This window comes from Palaemon carinicauda, chromosome 29 (assembly GCF_036898095.1).
Source record: "Palaemon carinicauda isolate YSFRI2023 chromosome 29, ASM3689809v2, whole genome shotgun sequence".
Lineage (NCBI taxonomy): Eukaryota > Metazoa > Arthropoda > Malacostraca > Decapoda > Palaemonidae > Palaemon > Palaemon carinicauda.
In genome coordinates this window covers 53,379,549-53,384,548 of record NC_090753.1, presented here as the reverse complement: position 1 = coordinate 53,384,548, position 5,000 = coordinate 53,379,549, and positions in this window count along the sequence as shown.

Genomic DNA, 5,000 nt, shown 5'->3' with positions numbered 1-5,000 from the left:
AGATAGGCTAAGAAATACATTACACTGCAGAGGAAGGAGTGGGAAAAGTGGAAGAAGGAAAAGTGGAAGAGTATATGGACGTTAGTTATAACTAAAGATAATTTTACACTAAGGATTTTACTTATGGCAAAGAATATATAAAAGATATAGAAAAAAGTCGAGAGTATAAAACTATCTCAGACTGGGTTGCAGAGTACAAAGGACTGGTTATGCTAGGTGATTTAGATATGAAAGTTGACGAAAGGAATAGTTATTCTAGGTGACTTCGATATGCAAGTAGATCAAATGACTAGATGTGCTAGGTGACTTAGATGTGTAAGTAGATGAAAGGGCTAGTTGTGCTAGGGGACTTAGATGTGAAAGTAGATAAAAGACTAATTGTGCTAGGTGACTTATATGTGAAAGTAGATTAAAAAGACTAGTTGTGCTAGGTGACTAAGAAGTGATAGAAGATGAAAGAACTAGTTGTGCTAAATGACTCGGGAGTGAAGAAAATAAAAGGATTAGTTGTGCTAGGTAACTTAAAAGTGAAAGAGGATAAGAGGACTAGTTGTGTTAGGTGACTTGGGTGCAAAAGTAGTTAAAAAGACTAGTTGTGCTAGGGCACTGAGATGTGAAAGTAGATAAAAAGACTAGTTGTGCTAGTGATTTAGAAGTAAACGTAGATAAAAAAGACTAGTTGAGCAAGGTGATTAAGAAGTGAAAGAAGATAATAGGACTAGTTGTGCTAGGTGACTTAGGAGTGAAGAAGATTAGAGGACTAGTTGTGCTAGGTAACTTAGAAGTGAAAGAAGATAAAAAGACCAGTTGTGCTAGGTGACTTGGATGTGAAAGTAGATAAAAAGACTAGTTGTGCTAGGTGACTTAGATGTGGAAGTAGATGAATGAACTAGTTATTCTTGGTGACTAAGAAGTGACTGTAGATAAAAACACTAGTTATGGTAGGAGAATTAGATGTGAAAGTAGATAAAAAGACTGGTTGTGCTAGGTGACTCCAATGTGAACGTAGATAAAGAGACTAGTTGTGGTAGGGAACTTAGATGTGAAAGTAGATAAAAAGACCAGTTGTGCTAGGTGACTTAGATGTGGAAGTAGATGAATGAACTAGTTATTCTTGGTGACTAAGAAGTGACTGTAGATAAAAACACTAGTTATGGTAGGAGAATTAGATGTGAAAGTAGATAAAAAGACTGGTTGTGCTAGGTGACTCCAATGTGAACGTAGATAAAGAGACTAGTTGTGGTAGGGAACTTAGGTGTGAAAGTAGATAAAAAATAATGGTAGTGCTAGGTGACTTAGATGTAAAAGTAGAGAAAATAAATAAGAATTCTTAGGCAAATGGATTTTTGCATATATATAATGCATCCTCCAAATTATTCTCATCACAACAGTAGTCCTGTATTTGATACTGATAGTGACGGGTACGAAACACCATCACCATTGAAATTATTTACGAAATTATAAAAGATTGAAAGAAGAAACAAAGCAATTTGTCACCGTGAACAGAACATCAAACAAACTCTTACAGAAGGAGTGAGCCGGTTTATTTGCATGTTAATCTAGTGTCACTAAGAGAGAGAGAGAGAGAGAGAGAGAGAGAGAGAGAGAGAGAGAGAGAGAGAGAGAGAGAGGGGGGGGGACTGAAACGTGACATTTAATCTTTCTGTTGACATACGGATGAAAGTCTTGTCTCGCCTTTCTGAGAGAGAGAGAGAGAGAGAGAGAGAGAGAGAGAGAGAGAGAGAGAGAGAGAGAGAGAGAGAGAGATTCCTCTTGTCTCTCGAAGGATTAAAAATCCATTTTACGAGATTTAATGAGAGTCTGATGCACTATGAAGTCTTCCACAGAACACAGCCTTTAATTCCACAATAATATTAAAGCCGATGTATAAACAAAAACTACAGTAGGTCACAAACGCTGTATGCGATAAACGTATTAAAGACTTATCAAATGCACTTCCATATCATTAGTATTGCAATGCAATGCGTGTGAATATATTCGTCCGGGTAATTGCCTTTTATAAGCCAAATACATTCAAATCATTTGGGATATCTTTTGTGTATGACCATGTCATGGAAATCCACTTTAAACACTGCTACCAAATACCTTTCAAAACCTTTTGAAAGGTCAAATGTTGTCTTCATGAAAGGAAAATATGAACAAAACCTTTGAACAATAGTAAAAAAAACATCGGGTTTTATTTCACTGTATATAATCGCCAAATGTTTCCCTTCGCCAATTTCTTCCCAACGACAAATTCGGCGAAAAAAAAAAAATAATGATCTCTGACATACGTATTTAGGGTATTGCAAAATCAATCATATCTTTGAGAGGTATGAAACACCAACATATATTTGAGATAATTGCTTGGGCATGTTACTCCACGATCATAATGAATAGACAATATTTTTGAGGCATCCAAAATTCGAAGATAGCTTCTCTTCCGACAGACTGTCCTGCAGATAGTTTTCAGGATAACAGTGGAAATAAATTTATGTTTCTCCTTTTATTGTTTGGCTTCGACAGGTGTGTGTGCGTGGTTGTACACATGTGTATATAGATGAGTGGGTTATTTAAACAGACAATGACGTGTATACGCACGCACACACACACACATACACACACACACACATATATATATATATATATATATATATATATATATATATATATATATATATATATATATATCTGTGTGAGTGTATGTCTGGGTATGTGTTTGTATTTATGTATGTATATAAATAGTCTATATGTCTGAGGGCAAATTATATTAAATTTACGGAAAACAGCAAAAATATTTAAGTTATGACTAGCATTATTTTTTTTTATAAAGAATGATCTTCGCAGAAGAATATATAAATTGGAAATAAACGGAAGCAGGGAATGATTTGTTCTGTGAGAGAATAGTTAGGAGGATTGACGGTTCTCTTTGGAAGGAAGTTTGAGAACACCAACTAACTTCCATCCTTTGATGCTCGTCTCACACAACGAAACAACACAGCACTCAAGCATTAAATGAGTTCTATGGCTTTCTCTAGGAGCTTTCAGTTTGGCATTTTGGATGGGAATAAGTCGACAAAATCTGAATAAGTCGACAAAATCTGAATAAGTCGAGAAAATCTGAATAAGTCGAGAAAATCTTAATAAGTCGACAAAATCTCAATGTCAACAAAATCTGAATAAGTAAACTAAATCTCAAGTTAACCAAATCTTAGAAAGTCTACAAAATCTTAAGTTAACAAAATCTGAATAATTCGACAAAATCTTAAGTTAACAAAATCTGAATAAGTCGACAAAATCTTAACCTTCGCTTAGAATAAAAATAAACATCGATTTTATATCAGGAAAATAAAACCACTTCTCATCTATCTGCTTTAATTAAAGGGAATTGTTTTTGTAGCAATATTTCTCATAAGATGATCATCAAATAATATTTCATAGTAATTACTTCATTTAGTTGCCTAACTTATTCCACAGTTTAGAGTTAGGCCATAATCATGTGAATAAAATGGAAATTGAGGTTTTGTGTAGTTTAAACGCGTTTTCCTAAAATCATTTAACTTTACTGAATTCATTTTGACATCTTTTCGGGATTTTTTGAGGGCAGGGGGATTCATGTATAACAGTTTGGTCTATTTACTCTTTATCACTATCCATTGTTTCACTTTCATTATTCATTTCCTCGATCGATAAAAATACAGTTCTTTCAAGATCCTCTTTTATAAAGAATCCTCATTATCATCCAATAAAATTCAATGGGTTATTATTTTCGCTATTCTTGGAGTCTAGCGAGAGCTCAGTTGGCTTTGTCAGGGGATCGTTGTCCATTGTGGCTATAAAATGAATAAATGGACGTATTGCTTTTAATATTCAACAACAGACTATATTGTAAGATAGCTTGACTACTTAACACTTCTGCTGATTGACATCAACTGGGAACAAGGTTTGCCAATTTCAAACTGTCCAAATAAATAAACATTTTCACAACCGTCTTAAAAAACTATCGTAATTTCAAATTTCCAAAATGGTTATTCGTTTATAGACAAAGAAAATAAAAACGATTAAACAACTTCAATACACGAAAAGAAGTAACAAAAGAAATCTGGAATAGTTTAGGTAAAAATAAAAAGAAACAATACTGACACAACTTAAATACACGAAAAGGGGAGGCGAAAAGAAAGACCGTCACTGACGAAGAACTAGAATTGAAAAAGGGAAGTGTGAAAGTTCTCCAAACATACAGGAAATAGAGCAGTTGGTCCATGTAATGGAATCAGCCTCGACCCAGGAGGGAGAAAGGTATATATCTGGATGCAGATATTTTGGCATTATTTACATTTTATCTGACCTTTTAATCAAGCGTTAAAAAGCATAGTTTTAAGGGTAAGCAGCAGAGATAAGGAATGGGTCACTAAACAGTCGAACAATCCACCCATGTAAGTTCCGAAAGAAATAACCCATGGAGACCTAGTAGCATCCTAAAAATCTCCCTCCTTAACTAACACGGTAGATAAGGGTATCATGTTAGTTAGTTCCATAAAGCTTAGAGCAAGTCCACCTATGTAATACCCAGAAGGAACAAGGCAATAGCCCTTAATATCTCAAGCTAAGAGCAGGTTAACCTATGTAAGACCCAGAAGGAGCAAGGTAAAAGTCCTCAATGTCTTAACCTACGTGAGAGAAAAAAAGGAAAAGTTTTAATCGGAAATTCTCCGTAAAAAAAAAAAAACTGTTCTCAACCGTATTTCAGTAAAATACAGGCGACAGTTAATTTTACCCCATTTTGTTAATATATTTTACAGACTGGTTACCGTAATATCAATCCTTTACGTCCATATATTTCTTATACCATCCTCACTGATTAAGAGCCAAAAAGGGAATTGATTCATGGATATTTATGATGCAACGCCTAAAAATTAATAGTTTTTGGTGTCCTGAGATTCATTCAAGTGCCAAAAATAAACTTGCATCGTTCTCATGGCATCATTTCCCTCGAGACG